Raw genomic sequence first — 18,682 nt, 5'->3', positions numbered from 1 at the left:
AGCACTTACCACTTTTCCTATATATATATATATATATATATATATATATATATATATATATATATATAGAGAGAGAGAGAGAGAGAGAGAGAGAGAGAGAGAGAGAGAGAGAGAGAGAGAGAGAGAGATTGTTTACTGCTTAATCGTTACCTGCTTAACCCCTACTTGACTATTCTGGCCGTTGGATCTAATGTAGATCCAATGGCCAGAATCAGTATTACTTAAAACATGTTTCTTCTTTTCCAAAATGTGTTTCCCCTTTCCCTCTCCCTCTCATTCCCCTGAGACAAGCACCGGCAAGGATCGGAGGAGCGCGGACCTTAAGCCTGAGGTCCTCTCTCTCTCTCTCTCTCGTTCTTCTCAGTTGAGGAGCCCATGGAGAGCAGGGGATGGTTTTGTTGTTTGTTTTATGGGTTCTGCAGCTGGTGAGATTCCTCAAGTTTTCATTTTTTTTCGTGCTTTTGGGAGATTCTCTTTCCTGGGATTTTTTCCCTTTTTTCATTTGGGTGATCTTTTTGGGGTTTTAGTTTGTGGAAGCAATGGTTGTGGAAAGTGGGGGAAATGAAGGGTTTGATTTCCAAAAGGGTGGTTTGGTGTGGGTTTATTATCTTTCTGAGGTTTTTTTCTTCTTCTGGGGTATTAGTTAATGAGTGAGATTTTGAAGCTTTTGAGGGCACTGTTACTGTAGGTTTATTGCAGAGCAGGGTTGGTAGGGTTTTAGTTTCAGTCTGAGCTGCATTGCTAACGAGTTTCTCATATAGATGGGTTTCTCTATATGAAGAAACCCTTATCACTTTCCCTCAAGAGGTTATTGATCTTTTCTTTTCTCTTATTTTGTTCTTTTGGGTGTTCTCATTCTTTCTTTGTACATATTGAGGTTTTCTTCATTCATATGTAACACTCTATGCCAGGAATCTAGATTCTTGATTAGTTTTGTTCTTTTTTTTCTCTTTTTTTTTGTTGGTTTGTTTCTGATTCAATGATAGCCATTGTTTTGATATGCTTTGAGTTGAGGTATTCTTTTGAAATTGGGATTTTTCTGCTGTGTATTTTATAGATTTTCTCCTTGAAGCAGTGTGAAAATTTCCTTGTTTTCCTCTCCTAACAAGGGAAGTTAACCCCATCACACTGACATAATACAAATTAAACATATGGCTAACCAAGAAAATAAAAAAGTTTTAGGCTTTCCTTCAAAGAGCTACGTGCCAAAATGTATATTAGGTTAGGTACATAACCTAAGATAATACTAACACATGCTTGGTGCCACAGAGTGAGCTGGCTAATGTTTACCACAACACCCACACACACATAACTTCTCTGATTTGAAATATATACTCATGGAATGGTTTAATGTCCTAAAAGCAAAAAGAAACAGGTATAATTATCAATGCATTGTTGGTCATTGGAATTTCTTTTGTACAAATGCATGGTTTGTTTGTGCGCTATTAATATCAGTAAATTATTTAGTAGTGAACAGTACACTAAGGAAAATTGTTAGCAAATGTATTCTTCAGTCACATGGCTCATCTTTCCAACTAGTTGAATGCTCAACCTAATGTTCTTGTCTTTTCATGCGTTTCCATATAATGACTGGCATAAAACATTTCATTTAAGACAATTTTAACTCTGTCTCAATGTAAGACCAGCTTGACCATGGAATGGTGTAAGCGTGCCTTCTACACCAAGGGTCTATGCTTTAGCTCAGATCGAGTAACAAAACTGTGATGGCCATTGATGAAGGTTTTTCGATTGGCAACAAACCGACTTTTTTTTTTGCCAAGTTACTTGGCACAACTAGATGTTACATCATAAATTGCCCTGTTGGTGATCAATTTCTCTGCCTAATTAGTCATTTTTACCATGGTCTTGCATGCTTATCAAGAGCATGAATCTTGTAGGTCACAAGTCGACTTCCAACCCAGTGGTAGTGGGGACTACGCAGATGGAACCAATCCTTCACTATTTCCTTCTAGAAATGTCCAAAGTTACACCATATTTAACTTCATTACAGCTCCATGGTGCCTTTATGAGTCATGTACTGTTGGATAGAGCTGGCCTCAATAAAACCAATTAAATTTGTATGTTTGAAAGGGCATTGCTTTTCCAATTTTCAAGCCTATCTGTAAACCTTTTACCAGTCGCCCTCTTTCAATTCTCATGAGGATAATGAAAGGGAGCTTCTAAACAGTCTAATTCATAATCAGTCAATGATCCACAATATTGCAAATATCAAATTCATAATCAGTCTAATTCGCATCATACTATGGTATATTTCTGTCATTTGTGTTGCAATGGTATTATTTGTTGTTAAAACTGAAAATATCTGTAAATACCTGTTGCAAGATCTGCATGTCTCATTGTCCTTTGTGTTTTCATGATTTTATTTTAGATTCAGACTGATGGTTCTTTATTTGACAGTGTGAAAGAGGGGAGTGGTTCCATTATGCATGTGTTGGCCTAACATCAGAGACACGGTTTAAAGAAAAGTGGGGGAAGTGGTATTGTCCCACATGCAAACTTTGGATATTGTAGATTGTTTCCATTCACTTCATTGGTAGGCCTAACCCCCGCTTGCCAATCTAAAAAAAAGTACATCTGGCAGCATATACTCGTATAAATTTAGTGTCATTGTTTTTTTATTTCTTCAGCTGATGATTCATTGTGGATGTATAGTTGCAACCTTCTCTTCAAACTGTTGAGAGGACCTTAAATTGCTAGCAAACCGTTCACAAAGTTCAAAAGAGTTCCAGAAGATACAGATTCTGCCGCTCTTGAAAAATCATTCTTAGAAATTAATTAAATTGTTTGTAGGGCCTTCATTCATCAGATGTGGACACCATAAAAGACCTGGGCTGCACATCTTGGTAGACAATGGCCAACATGATGGACTCATGCAAACTGCATTCTCACCATGTAGACGTGATTGACCATCATATTTTGATGTTTCAAGTCCACCATTCGAACTCAAAGAAACACGGCTAAATTGATGTGTTGTGGTGCGTGAGCTGTTTGATCAGGATCTTACAGTGTCTGGGATTGGGTCCTATCTTGAGGTGCCAGTTCTGGTCCTAGGTCCGAGTCTACTAAACCTGGCTCAGGTAGGAATTGATCCGGGATTGAGTTGACCAAACCTGTGACATTATTGGACTTGAAACTTTGCCAATTTTGTTGCCTGTGATTCTTGGATTTTCTCAAAGATCATGCAGTTGTAAAATCACAATCACATCACTATGGCTTGTCCTGGTTGGACGAAATAAACAAAAAAAGACTAAACAGAACATTGATTCTATTCTTTGCGTAACAACTGTTCCAAGGCTATATTTCAAATGTCTATTGTTTGATGACGATGTGCGGACAACTTGAAGCTTTTAAATAGTGGGTCAAATTATTTTGTTTTTGATGGTATGATTTCATTCGTCTATCATTTTACATGTTTTAACAAGTTTATTATGATTTTTAACGAGGAAAGGAGGCATGAGGGGGTGTCGAGCTCGGTCAAGGTTTGAACCAAGCTAGGCTTGAGTTAGACCGAGTTAAACTCGGTTAAGACCAAACAGAGCTTGACTTAGTTGAGTTAAAAAAACAGCAGGCTTGGTTGGGTTAACTGACTTGGTTTGGTTTGGCTTAAATTGAGCTGGATCAGTTTGGTTGAACCGAGTTTGACTAAGTTGAGCCAAACCAAACCAAGAAACAACATGGGGGGTTGCTCAGTGGGGAATCAACTGAGCTTGATGCAACTGAGTTTGAAATGAGCATCAATTGAGCAAGGATGTGGCGTAAGGGAGAGAGAGACACTATATCAACTCTCATCTCCCTTTTACACTTTCTCTTATCTGGACTCCATCGAGAGAGTGCAGTGCTCTCCCTCTCTCCATCTCCTTCCGTGAAAATCCTTGATCTCAAAACATTTGAATAACTAAAAAAAGAGTTAAAATAATCAATTAATCCAACAAAAACAAATTGGAATCTTCTTCCCGATCGCCTCTTCTTCATTCTATCAATCTTTTCACTGTTCATCCTCTAATTCGTCATTTTTTTAGTGTCATCCTAACTCTAGGATTTGTGCGCTTGTTGGGTTGCGCCTTTGGGTTTGGTTGAGAGGATGTATGTCGAAGTGGATGTTGAGGTCAAAAATGCCAACGATCATGCACGATGATGCATGGGCAGTTATCGGTGCTTACTTTGAGGAGAAGGGGCTGGTGTAACAACAGCTCGACTCTTTCGACAAGTTCATTCAAAACACGATACCAGAGATCGTTGATCGACATCGAGGGAGAGAGAAGGGTCTGGCTTACTACACACGAGAGCGCTCAATGCTTTTTTTTTAATAGTTATGTTCGTCCTTGTTATTTTTGTAACAGAGAGGTATGCGGAACAAAAAGAACAGTAAAATAATGAACGCGATGGATGGCGTTCTGAGTGTCCGTCACATTCCACGTTTAAAAAAAAAAACATGAGATTTTTGTGTTTTTTGTGCAGTGCGATATGCAAGACGTGCATCAAACATACCCTGTACACCAAGCTCAACCGTAAATTATCTTAATTTTTTTTTGATAAATGAGCACACTTCCATTATTTCATATAATGTGTTGAATGGCTGTGAGGATAAAGAGAGGAAGCAACTTTTAGTAACTAAAAAGCATCATAAGAGACCCTAAAGAACAGTAAATAAAATACAAACCACAAGGAGTCAGACAAACACCATTAAGCACCTCTGCTAGTTATCCTGGAGCACTAAACTTGCCTTTACCATATATATATTAACAGGTAAGTGCGAAATGATAGATGCTAAATGAGTTTTTCAAGGTTTTTTAGTTTTATTTATAAATTCTAACCCGACATATGTGATCTATGTACTTGATTTTATAGGGATCATCTCTTGAGGTGTTTGATTCCCACACATGTGGGCTTTTATAAGGTTCAAAAAATCAATGGTCCAAAAGTTTTGTAAAATTTTTAGGCTTCAAATATCAAATTTTTCATCAAAAAACACATGATCCAGGTGTGAATTCCTCATAAATCGATCATGCCCAACACATTTATGGGGTCGGAACTGCAAAAAAATACAGGAAGAGCAGAAAAAACCATGTAGCATGTATCAATTTTGCACCTAGTCATCTCTCTCTCTCTCTCTCTCTCTCTCTCTCTCTCTATATATATATATATATATATATATATATATATATATATATATAGAGAGAGAGAGAGAGAGAGAGAGAGAGAGAGAGAATCTTGTATACGAGCATTCAACCTAATTTTACATCTCCCTTCACATGCTGAAAAAAGTGACCACTCACCCACCATGGCATAACAGAGTGCCCCACACAGGAACATCTTGCAAAACAAAAAAGTGGTGTGTACATAAAGAAGGTTTTGATAAAAATACAGAGTGCCCACCCACAAATTGCCCACCCACCAACGGTTCTGTTAAGGTTTTGGTATATACGGTTTCAAAAGTTACAAACAACAACAACAACAACTACGCCTTCATCCCAAAACAATTGGGGTCAGCGATATGAACCAAAAAAGAAATTCATTTTGGGTCTTCCACATGAATCCTTTTCCTCCAATCATTTCTATCCAACGCCATGTCCTCGGTGAGGTTCAAAGCATTCATATCCTTTCCTATCATCTCCATCCAAGTCTTCCTAGGCCTACCCCGACCTCTTTTAACTAATATATTTTCCCATTTCTCCAACCTTCTAACTGGAGCATCATTAGGCCTTCGCCGAATATGTCCAAACCACCGTAAACGATTCTCTCGCATCTTATTTTCAATGGGTGCAACACCTACCTTCTTACGTATCTCTTCGTTCCGAATCTTATCTTTTATTGTATTTCCACACATCCATCTAAGCATCCGCATCTCAGCTACACTCATTTTTTGAATATGATGTCTCTTGGCAGCCCAACATTCCGTACCATATAGTAAAGCGGGTCTAATAGTCGTCCTATAAAACTTTCCCTTCAACCGCAATGACATTCTACGATCGCACAACACTCCAGTAGCACTTTTCCATTTCATCCACCCAACCTTTATCCTATGATTTACATCTCCATCAATTTCTCCATACTTTTGAATGATGGATCCCAAATATTTGAAATAATCATTCACCGGTATATCTTGCTCACCAAGCTTCACTACACTCCCATCCCTACTTCGTTGCTTACTAAACCGACATCCCATATATTCAGTCTTACTCTTACTCAACTTAAAACCTCTAGCTTCCAATGTCTGTCTCCATAATTCTAACTTAGCATTAACCCCAGCTCTAGACTCATCAATCAAAACAATATCATCAGCAAACAACATACACCACGGTACATTTTCTTGAATTGATCTCGTAAGCTCATCCATCACTATCGCAAATAGGAAAGGGCTTAAAGCAGATCCTTGATGTAACCCAACCGTTATCGGAAAATTGGTTGTCACCCCTCCACAAGTGCGGACATTGGTTACTACTCCTTCATACATATCTTTAATTATACTAATGTACTTGAGAGAAACACCTTTCTTCATCATTGTCCACCAGAGAACGTCCCTAGGTACTCTATCGTATGCCTTCTCTAAATCAATACAAACCATATGCAAATCTTTGTTCCTCTCTCTATATCTTTCAATAAGTTGTCTAAGAAGATGTATAGCTTCCATAGTTGATCTTCCAGGCATAAAACCAAATTGATTCTCCGATATCATGACAACCTTCCTCAACCTAGACTCAAATACCCTCTCCCAAAGTTTCATAGTATGACTCATGAGTTTTATACCACGATAGTTTGTGCAATCTTGTATATCACCCTTATTCTTATATAAAGGCACCAAAGTACTCTTCCTCCACTCATTAGGCATCTTATTTGTTCGCCAAATCCGGTTTCAAAAGTTAACATCCTTTAAAAAAATAACAGCGCAATCAAGGTACATGTTTGAATCATTTACATAGTTCTACGCAATCAGTTTTCAGAAAAGTGATGAAAATTTGCTGTTCTGCTGAATGCTTTTCAGAGAGTATAAAAATTGAACCACCAGCAGAACCATGTTGCTCATTCATAACAGTAGTACCATCAGGGACTGCATTCCTCTGTTTTTTATGAGTAGCAAATGGGGAAACTGAGCCACAATCTGAGCTTCTAGATTCACCTTGAACCCTTGAACATTCCCATGAACCTGCCCTTCAACACAACCCTGCACACCACCCCTTGGTAAATATAACTGGAATTACCCAACATGCCTATAGTAATATGTTATCTGCAAAAGAGAAGTGTTTAAACTATAGAATTAGGTGTACATTGACAAGTGGGTGCTAAGCTGGACACAACTCGAGTTTGACTCTGGAAGAGCTTGGTTAATTGTAAAACCACCCCCGACAAAACAGCCGGGAAGAGGAGGGGGAGGAAATTAAAAAATAAAAAATAGGGGAGACGGCTCCCCATTTGGAGGAACCACCTCCCCTTAACCATCGGGGGGATGAGGATAAACCTCACCCCCCACGATCCACGAGAGGGGGTGAGGTTTATCCTCATGCCCCCTCACCCACCGTGAGGGCTATAAAAGCCTTCACATGGTTCCCTCCACCAACGACCAAGCGAGCGGTAGAGGAAGGATGCGAGAAAAAAAATGAGAGTGCGAGTTGCAGATCAGGCATACAGGAACCTCATCGCCGACAACATGAGATAAGTGTTTTCATCTTCTCCTTTCTTTTTTCAGAGCTGGCAAGTTGCAGAGAACTCTCGGACAACAAGCTGGCAGCCATGGTTGTCAGCCTTGCTGTGAAGAGAGAGAGTCGGCCCGGCCGGCACCGGTGGCCGGCCCCTGTGCCACTGACAGAAGGAGAGAGAGGGCCGACTCCTCTGCATCTGAGAAGACGAAAAGGGCTCTGCTCCTGTTTTTTTTTTGTTTTAAAAGGGGACCAGACCAAACCAAATAAAAAAAAATCTAGGTTGAACATGTTCAACTCGAGTTGGCTCAGACCAAACCGATTCAAACCAAATTGGTTCAAACCAACTCAGACAAACCGAACCGATCTGGTTCACAGTTCAGGTTTGATTGAATTCGATTGGATCTGGACCAGATCAAATTTGAGTCAAGTTCAATCCAATCAATCTGGACCGATCCAAATAAAGCTGAATCTGAATCATGTTTGATAGATCTAGATCCACATCATAATTAGATCTGATTCAGATCAATGTGAGATCCAAATCAAAATTGGGTCTAGATCCAGTCTGACAGTTCTAAATCCAGATCAGAGCTGAATCCAGATCCAACTCATAACTGGATGAACTAGTTCTGGATCCAAATAAAAATGGGTCTGAATTCAATCTAACCATTTTGGATTCAGATAAAAAATGAAAATGGATCTGAATCGGGTTTGTGATTTATTTTTGAATTTTGAGAATAATTATAAAAATGACAAAAGTACCCTTATGTGTTCCCAAAATCTATTTTGGTAAAATGGACATAACTTTGCACTCCGAACTCAAAATTGAGTAAGATTTGGTACGTTAAACTCATATCTTAAAGAAGAATCTTTGTGTCCTCTAGTTTTGATCAAATCAAGGACACAAAAATCGAGATACGACAAGTCAACTCGAAAAGAATATTTTGGTAATTATGTTAAAATATAAGAGATTATGTGTATTGACACAAATATGCTTGTGTAATGATCATATTCTACCGTTAAATCATCTTGAGACTTGATTTCGATAAGAGACCAGTATTCGTATCCGAGGTAAAGGATATTATAAGTATTTTTAATTGTAAACACTGCATGTTATTGTTGATGTTGTAAATGGGCATGATTAGAAAGATAGATATTGAGTGTGAGTATGATATGCATAAAATGCTATGCATGAAAGTATTGCAATGAAATGATTACATACATATGTTAGTCGTGATATGTCATGCACAATAGGAAGATATTATTTCTATGATAGCATATTTGTGTTATAATTTAGAAATAACATGCATTATGATGATATTGTTATGAGACTTGAGTCATTTTATTCTATTCATGTTATATAAATGTTTATATTGAGATTAACATGCATAACCCCTTAAATCCTGGAAGTGACAACCTGAGGTAAAGGTTACCTGGTTCGCGACTAGAGTCCAACCATCATAGAGAGTGAACTGCCAATGATTTAACGATGTGTAGACTCTACATCGTTGCGTGTTTAGTAATAAGATAAGTGTGAACCCTAATGTCATTTTGAGATTGAAGAGTGAAATCCGCCGTGATCATTTCACGATATCATTCGTGAAAGAACGAGTGAAATATGAGTTTAAAAATATGGTTCAATATGATTAACTTAATATATGACTTGAGATTATATTTACACAGAGTTTAAGACTTTAGACGATCATGAATGGTTGAAAACCATCATAGTTAGGATGTAACATAAATCATGCCGAAATTGAGATTAAATCTGACCTCTCGGCTAACTACTGGTGGGGTCTCCTTTTTGTTTAACTGCAGTACCAAGTGGTCTAAACGATCATGAAGGGTTGAAAACCATCATGCTTAGGATGTAGCATAAATCATGCCGAGATTGAGATTGAACCTAAACTCCCAGCTAATTACCGATGGGGTCTCATTTTTGTTTCACTGCAGTGGCTGATGATCCGAGGATTACTGAAAGTGTATGATTCATAGTCTAACCAACATGTAGAATTGAGGTGTTCTACACGAGTTGCTACGCCCATAAATGGCTATGACTGGTATAACTAACCAAGTGTTAGTTTGGTGTGACAGAGTGTTTGAGAGAGTAAAAAGATAATAATTAAAACATACAAACTTGTATGGTGTGTCAAAAACTAAACTCAAACTAAAAGCTTAGAGTACACTACAGTTGTAAGTTAAAGTTTTATTTGTTTATGATTATTTCTTACTGAGTTGTAGAGTTACCATTTATATAATTACAACTGTAGGTTCTATGCATACTAAAAAAATAAGACATGACCGACTACTTCTACTTCAGCAGAGTACTTGGTAGTTTTTAATTTTCTTGTCATTGAACATTTATGTACAGACTATTTCTTATATTACGAATGATAATCTATGTAAAAGAAAGTAAGTTATTGAAAAAATAATATATTTTTTTTAATTATGTTACTCTATATGCTTTCTCTCTGAGAAGTAATACCAATCAGACTCAGACTCTCGAAGTCTTAGTTTGAGGTGTTCCATTAAAGCTCATTCATTTTAAATGAGTCAAACTTGACCCTTTTTTTTCAGCTTGGCACATACCCCCTTACCACATGGGATACCACCTCGGTGGTAAAACTTGAGCTTGTTTATTTGAACAGAACTTGAGCTTTTAAAAGTACTTCTCAAGAGTACATATTCTACTTTTTTCTTCATTATAGACACATGAATGTACGTGCAGACATGATTTGACTTTGTCAAACGATCTTGACACTTCTAGGAAGTTCAATCTTGAGGCAACCCTTACAAGTTGAGATCTAACTTGATAGCAATAAATGCAGCTAGTGGGAAGCAACAAACTGTCAATGAGTTTTAAACACAATCCAGGAAACTGAAAAACCTTTACAATGCCTATATCAGACATACATCTGCAATAGTTAAGTATCTGTCGAAGATCTCTTCATTCAGAAAAAGTTTCACTGCTAAATTAAGAACACTTTAAATAAACAACAGGGGCTCAACTTGTCTGGTAGAAGCAGCTAGTGCACTTCATCTTGTGTTGGGACGTTTCAGGTTCAAAACCCATGGTATACTTGTATAACTGGTAGGCGTCTGCCTAACCCCAGCTTGCCTTTAAACAAAAAAAAAAAAAGAACACTTTAAACAGAGTATCACACTGCTTCATGGAGAAAATCCATACATTAGATAGCAGAAAAATCCCAATTTCAAAAGAATACCTCAGCCAACTGAAAGACTGCAGATAAAGCATATCAAAACAATGGCTATCGCTGAATCAGAAACAAACCAACACACAGAAAGAGAAGAAAAAACTAATCAAGAATCTCTATTCCTGGCATAGAGTGTTACATATGAATGAAAAAACCTCAATATGCACAAAGAAAGAATGGGAAGAAGACCCAAAATAACAAAAGAAGAGAAAAGAAAAGATCAATAACCTCTTGATGGCAAGTGATATGGGTTTCTTCATATAGACAAACCCATCTATATGAGAAACTTGTCAGCAATGCAGCTCAGCCCGAAACTAAAACCCTAGCAACCCTGCTCTGCGATAAATCTACACACAGTAACAGTACCCTCAAAAGCTTCAAAATCTCACTCATTAACTAATACGCAGAAGAAAAAAAACCCTCAAAAAAAGATAATGAACCCGCACCAAACCACTCTTTTGGAAATCAAACCCCTTCATTTCCCTCACTTTCCCCAACCATTGCTTCCACAAATTAAAACCCCAAAAAGATCACCCAAACGAGAAAAGGAAAAAAATCCTAGGAAAGAGAATCTCCCAAAAGCACGAAAAAAAAATGAAAATTCGAGGAATCTCACCAGCTGCAGAACCCATAAAACAAACAACAAAACCCTCCCCTCTTCTCCCTGGGCTCCTCAGCTGGGAAGAACGGAAGAGAGGGAGAGAGGTAGGAGGTCAATCAGAGAGAGAGTCTTCCCCTCTCGGTCTCCCCTCAACCAGGAAGAGCGAGAGATAGGACCTCAGACTTAAGGTCCCCGCCGCCGCGCTTCTCCCATCATTGCCAGTGCTCGTCTGAGGGAAACGAGAGGGAAAGGGAAGAGGGGAAACATGTTTTGGGAAAAGGGAAAATGATTTATGTAGTACTGATTCCGGCCATTGGATCTATCTAGATCCAACGGCCAGAATAGTTAAGTAGGGTTAAGCACGGTTAATTTGCCAGGAATCAATCATTGGATGGTGTATTTTTGATAAAAAATGTTATTTTTTAATGCTTGAATATTTATAAAGATTATGAACCATTGACTTCGAAGCTTTAAAAAAACATCGTTTAAGTTCTTAAAAAACTAAGCATGTAGATCACATCAGGAGAGTTAGATTCAATAAAAAAAAAAATTTATAAAAATTACTCTTTACACATTAGTTTATATATATATATATAGTAATGGGTAGGTGTTAAATGAAATATGCTAAATGATATGTGCTAAATCAGTTTTTCTGCTCTTCCTGTATTTTTTTGCAGTTCTGGCCACATAAATGTGTTAAACATGGTCTATTTATGAGGAATCTATGCCTGGATTTTTGATGAAAAAAATGATATTTGGAGCCTTAAAAAAATTTATAAAAATTTTGAACAGTTGATTTTTCAAACTTTATAAAAACTCATCCATGTGTTGGAATGGAACACTTCAAGAACGGATCCCTATAAAATCAAGTTCATAGATAACATCTATACGGTCAGAATTTAAAAATACAACAAAAAAACATAAAAAACTCATTTAGGACGTATAATTTAGCATATTTCATTTAGAACCTACCCATTACTCGGACTGTCATTTCAACATTTAGCCTTCTCAAATTCTTGGCCCTTGCAAGATATTTCCATTGAATGGCTTTGGTTTTTGTTGCATTTACTGTTCTTTATTCAGTGTATAGGTTCTTCTTATATGATTTGTTTAATTTCTTTTGTCTAAGCTGAGTCTAATTATTGCATCACCTCTTCATTGGTTGGGTAGAGTGTTCTTAGTTCCAAAACTACTTAGTCATTTGGTGCTAGTAGATTTTCCTTAACCTGGCTTCTTTTTTTAATGGGGAAAACATAGGAAGAGAGGTTAATGGTGAGGGTACACGTGTATTTGAATGTACATATTAGACTTGTTTTCCTTTTACTGTTCTGTAAATTTTACTCTTTTCTCATGGATGCAGGATCTAGTAGCCGTCATCACAGCGGGTGATACTTTGATAATTCCTTTTTTTTTCCTGTTACTAGTATACAAGTCGAAAGTGCTTTCCTATGTGAAAAAGAAAAAAAAAGGGTGTAGACACGGAGAAACCACTCCCATGATCAGAGATTGGCCGCTGCTGTACTTATGATAGTTGTCCTTGCAGCGTAAAACTCAGTGAGCTTACCCCTTGCTCTTAGGGAGTCACCATGCTTTGGCTTGTGCAAGAGATGGTGCTTATGGGATTTGAACATAGACCATAGTTCCTATGATCAGAGACTAGCCGCTGCTGTACTTATGATCGTTGTCCTCGCAGCGTAAAACTTCGTGGGCTTACCCCTTGCTCTTAAGGAGTCACCACGCTTTGGCTTGTACACGAGATGGTGCTCATGGGATTTGAACCTATACCATAGTTATGGCTATTTGATGTGCTTGTATGGTAAATGGTCGCAGCCGACCGATTGCTTGTTAATTCCTGTGAAATATCTTGTGTTTAGTTATTAGAGAATGGTTTTTTGTTCTCATGGAATATTGAGCACTGCCTATATATGGGACAAATCATAATGATATGACAATTATACCAACTTAATGTGTCTGCATGGTATGATCGCAGTGGACCAGTCTCATGTTGATTGCTATATCAATTATCCCATGTCTAGTGAATATAGAATGGTTTTTTGTTCTTACGGAAATTGAATATTGAGATGGTCACTTTTCTGTACTAGTCTTAGTGTTATTCAGTGGCGTATGAAATTTTCCTGTGGAGAATGTTGATTTCTTGGAAACTGGAACCATTATTTAAACTGTTTCCGCTTGCAGTTGGTAATTCTTTTATTAACGTTTGGAAAGAAGGATTCATTTTAGTATATGAATGTGAACCATGAATGATGATAAATCATAGTAAATCATTTTATTTGACATATTTTTCTAAAAATCCTATAATATTTGCTATTCTCCTTATGTTTAAAATCACAAATACCCAACCTTGTTAGGACCTTTTTACACTTCGAATTGTGAATTGACAAGTTATTGTATAAAATTATACCACTCGTTGGCTAGTGCAAACTCTCACTTAGATCCAGTATCACACGTTTTCTTATGCAAATCTCACACTCACATAAATTTATTTGTAAACATTCGGTGAAACTGAAACCATTAAAATCGCAAATATCCTATTTATTCACATATACTTCATGAATTTGCATAAATATTGTGCGAACCTCCGATTAAACTAAAACCACTAAAATAAAAAATACCTTATTTACATATACTTCACAAATTCGTATAAACATATGTGTGGACCTTCGATTAGACTGAACATCGCAATATTGTAAATATTCATTATAAATATTTCTGAATTTATTACATATATGTGAGTTTTATTATTATTTACGGAGTTCACAAATCATATATAAACTCGTTTTTGTACCTAGGGTTTCTTCTTTTTGTTTGTATTTGCAAAGAACTTTTCTGTAAAACCCTCTATATTGTTTCTCTCTCCTTACAATGATTCTCGTGTAATTTGGTGTTGCATTTCAAGTAGGTTGCATTATCATCGTTGTCATCGACTTTCTCATCTACAGGTTCAAAATGTGAATTTATTTTTATAATATATATATATATATGCATATTATTTATATTTCACTCAAAACTTTTTTTTAGATATGATCATTTAATAGCTCCATGCATATTTTTGTTGGTTATTGTTATGAATGTTTTTTTGTATGTTTTTATGCATTGTCATCGACTTTTCTAACCACTGGATTTACCATTTAAGGTTTTATCATATATATAAATATATATATATTTATATATATATATATTTGTTTTACTATATTTGTTGCATATGGTTGATGTTTGTTTTTTTAAACTTTTAGTTAATATTCGATATTTGTGTGTTGGTGTAATGGGGCTAGGGTTTATTGTGCACAACCATTGAATATGGGTTAAGAGTTTATTGTTGGTAAATAGTTTTCAGAGTGGTTGTTGTAGGTAGTTATGTTAATTGAATGTATGAGTGTATAACTATTAGATGAATGCTATGTTGTGTGGTTGGTGTAGGCAATTAATGATGGACTGTAAAAAGGTTATCCATTACCGTAACACTAATTACCCTACTTGGTGATCTATAATTGTCTAAAAAATAGTAGTTATATGAAATTTATGGCTTTGATGTCTCGTAAAACAAGATATGTGGAAGAGTCAATGATCCTCCGATACAAATTTTCTCTAAACCTAGATATCTAACATATATGGATGAGTGTGTTGAACGATGATGATGTGAAATCAATGTTATTTAGTAGTGACATTTACTTAGTTGTTCATAAAGCTAAAGATAAAATAGAGAATGTGCATCTATTTTAGGCACCATCTATCGAGTTGAGTCCTTTGATGGTCATTCAACTATCCCTAATAGTGAACGATATTGATGTTGTACATATGATTAAAGGATTATTGCAAAATATGTGAAACCATGTGGGCAAACCAGTATCAATAATCTTCATCGTAATAATTTGAATGACATGCAGTCTTCTTGGGCATACGACAAAGCTAAGTCTAAGTTGAAATTTTGATATAATTTATGGTTAACATATAAGCATGATAATGAATGTGATATTTTGATGGTTAATCTTGAATGTTGGAAATACAGTAATATTGCATACATGAAAGCAAATGAAGCGATAGATATAATGAATTTTGATTTAATTTGTATAATCGAATGGTCAATTAGTGGTAGTAGTGTTCATGTTGACAGTGAAGAATAAGATGATATCAATGATTATGAGTACACCTTGTCGATAGAAGAGGACGAAGACAATGATGGCATGAGACAAATAATGGCAAGTGAAAGTGATACACTTACATTTCTTTCATAGTTTGGCCTATATACATACATTTATAACAAAAATATAAGAAATATCAACAACAATACTTACGTCTGCTATGGTCAGCTTGTGAAGTGATGCAGTGCATTTATCACGTCTCATGTGAGAACCCACCAATATTTGATTATGACCCTCTTCGCCCTCTTCATTGCATGACCGACTCCATATTGCGGCACACAAAAATTCATGAACAAAGTCACGCATCTGGGGCCTTGCAATGGATATGTACTTTTATATCCAAACCCGCAAGGATTAATACACAATATGTATCTATAAATCAAAACTTTATGATTAATGCATGGTATGCAAGTATAGTAAAATGTTAAATTATGTATAAGCATAAATCAAAAGTTTAGGTATAATAAAAAAATAAATACCTCTAACAACACCAATATTTCGACAATATTTTTTCTGCCACTCTTCGTACTACTCAAACTTGTATAAAGGTATGCAAGTGAGACTGCTCCTCATGTATATTGATAAACGTGATTTAGGTCTTGCAACAGTTTAATGTATAATGCATAAACCAACTTTTCACCAGTGTCGATGAATAAGCATGAGCCAAAGAAGTAGAGGAAAAATATTGTCACCACCTTGTTCACCCTACTACCACCCTTCCCTCCAAGACACAGTAGCTTCACCTTTATTCTCCTCACCTTACTAGTGTTAAAGTAGATCCTAAGCCATACAAACTTGATCTTTTCTCCTTCAAACACATCATTCTTTGCTTGCAAGTAAAGATCACACAAGTGCTTGAAATCTCCCCACTTCTATCCACTCACCGGCTCCCCATGATACTTCACTCTGATGATTCGTATCATGTCCTCCAACGTGATGGTCATCTCAAGATCTCTGAACTAGACTGTGTTGGTTGCTGAATTTCAAAACTGCACAACGACCTCTAAGAGAGGGCGACTGATTTTTTATGGTAGGATATTCAAGAATTTGCAAAAATGCATCTCATCTAATAACTCCTTCGCTTTCTCCATTATTGTTACAAACCAATGGTGTGCTTGGTTCTAGTAGAACCGATGCATGCAGGATATTAGCTCTTCTAAATCAATTGACTGCAGATCCTGTGATCAAAATTATTTTTTCTAGAATCAGTCAAAATAATAATTGAATTACACACACACATACAAATATATATATATTTATATGTTTCACACATACATGATAAACTAATCAATTGCATCCATAGATAGTGGCAACATTAAACTAATAAATGATTGAATGCATATATATATATATATATATATATATATATATATATATATATATATATATATATATATATATATATATATATATATATATGACAATTTAATCAGTGATTGCATATAAAATTAACAATGATTATAAAATAACAAATAAACAAAATACACATCCATGAGTACCAAACATTCTTCTCTGTTACGACATCTTTCTCAAATCTTGTACTTTCTTTTATATGACATCAATTGTTGACTCCTGAAGAGGTTCCATATTAACCTTAGTCTTAGGATTTGCAAACTTCCACTGTAGGTGGCTGCATCTCCAGCTTCATCTATCCGGGCATTGAGATTAGCAACAACCTTAGTTTAAGCCAATGGGTCACTCTCCCCGTCCTTAGATGCTTTCAAGATAGGAGACAAGAATGTGCCTACAAACTGACCAATCTTTTCTGCACATGCTACATTAGATATGAGCCACTTTAAAATTTGTAGTTGTTGTTTTTGCTGCTTATTGTTTGAGCGCAACTTTGTGTGTTTATCAATGATGCATTTTTTGTAAAAAAATATTGGACACCCATATTTTTTGCTTTGGATGTGGCTCCCTCTCTATCCACTTGTGCACACTAAGTTGTGCTTGCAAATTATCAGGATGACCCAATTCATAATTTGCACAGGCTATATTGTATTAAAAAAATTCAAAAATTCTTATAATAACAAGACAAGGCATATTGAAAAAGCATTGCAAAAAGCAAACAAACTATTTGCGAGGATGAGTAAGACTCATAATCAAACAATATTCTCTAATCATGCTTATAATACAAGCTACACAATATATAAATAAACAAAAACCGAAGTTAAGCAAGTTGGGGACCACTGATCAAAGAACATTGTTTGATTCAGTCGTTAAAGATGTGCTTACCAGAAAAAAAAACATCATCATTGGTTTAGTTGTGATGAAGTGCCACCTATAAATAGTTGCTGAAAATAGTCACCGAAAGAAACCAGGTTGGGGACTGCAAAAAAACCTAGTTTATGTAAAAATAGCTATGAGGGTGCTGACAATGGGTTTATATATGATTCACGAACTCTGCAAAAAAAGAAAAATATTACATATATATCATAAATTTGCAAATATTTAAGTACGATATTTGCGATGTTACGATGTTTAGTTAAACTAAAGTGGAGGTTTGCACATATGTTTATGTGAGTTCATGAAGTATATGCGAATGAGTAGGATATTTATACTAAAGTGGAGGTTTCAGTCTAACCGAAGGTTCACACAATATTTATACAAATTCGTGAAGTATATATAAATAAGTGAGATATTTGCGATTTTAGTAGTTTTAGTCGTACCAAAAGTTTACACATATACTTATGCAAATTCATGAAGTATATGTGAATAAGTAGGATATTTATGATTTTATTTGTTTCAGTATCATCGAATTTTCGCAAATAAATTTATGCAAGTTTGTGAGGTCCACATAAGAAAACGTGTGATTCTAGATTTAAGTGAGAGTCTGCACTAGCCAATGAGTGATACAATTTTATTGCAATAACCCATCAACTCACAATTGTGAAGGGTCAAAGAGTCCTAACGAGATTGGGTATTTGCGATTTTATACATCGGGAGAATAACAAAAATTATAGGGTTTTTAGAAAAATGTGTCAAATTATTTATACAATACAATCATGTTTTGTAAATCAATTCTAATGATTTAGCTTCTCATATGGAAGT

At 35.9% G+C, this 18,682-nt stretch overlaps 1 long non-coding RNA gene across 2 annotated transcripts; it reads right to left on the bottom strand.

The window, feature by feature from the left end:
- Positions 1–10,493: 10,493 nt before the first annotated feature.
- LOC149839383 (uncharacterized) lies at positions 10,494–11,700 on the bottom strand. Of its 2 annotated transcripts, XR_016431480.1 has the most exons (4): positions 11,487–11,700; positions 11,099–11,217; positions 10,880–10,930; positions 10,494–10,773 (listed from the first exon to the last, which is right to left on the bottom strand). It is a non-coding gene; the product is annotated as an uncharacterized LOC149839383 (long non-coding RNA). The 2 variants fall into 2 exon arrangements; XR_016431481.1 differs by lacking the exon at positions 10,880–10,930.
- Positions 11,701–18,682: the final 6,982 nt, after the last annotated feature.

The sequence above is a fragment of the Nuphar pumila genome, chromosome 4 (genome assembly GCF_984573655.1).
Source record: "Nuphar pumila chromosome 4, dmNupPumi1.hap1.1, whole genome shotgun sequence".
Classification (NCBI taxonomy): Eukaryota; Viridiplantae; Streptophyta; class Magnoliopsida; order Nymphaeales; family Nymphaeaceae; genus Nuphar; species Nuphar pumila.
The sequence above is the reverse complement of the archived record's forward strand: the minus strand, read 5'-3'. Positions and strand labels throughout refer to the sequence as shown.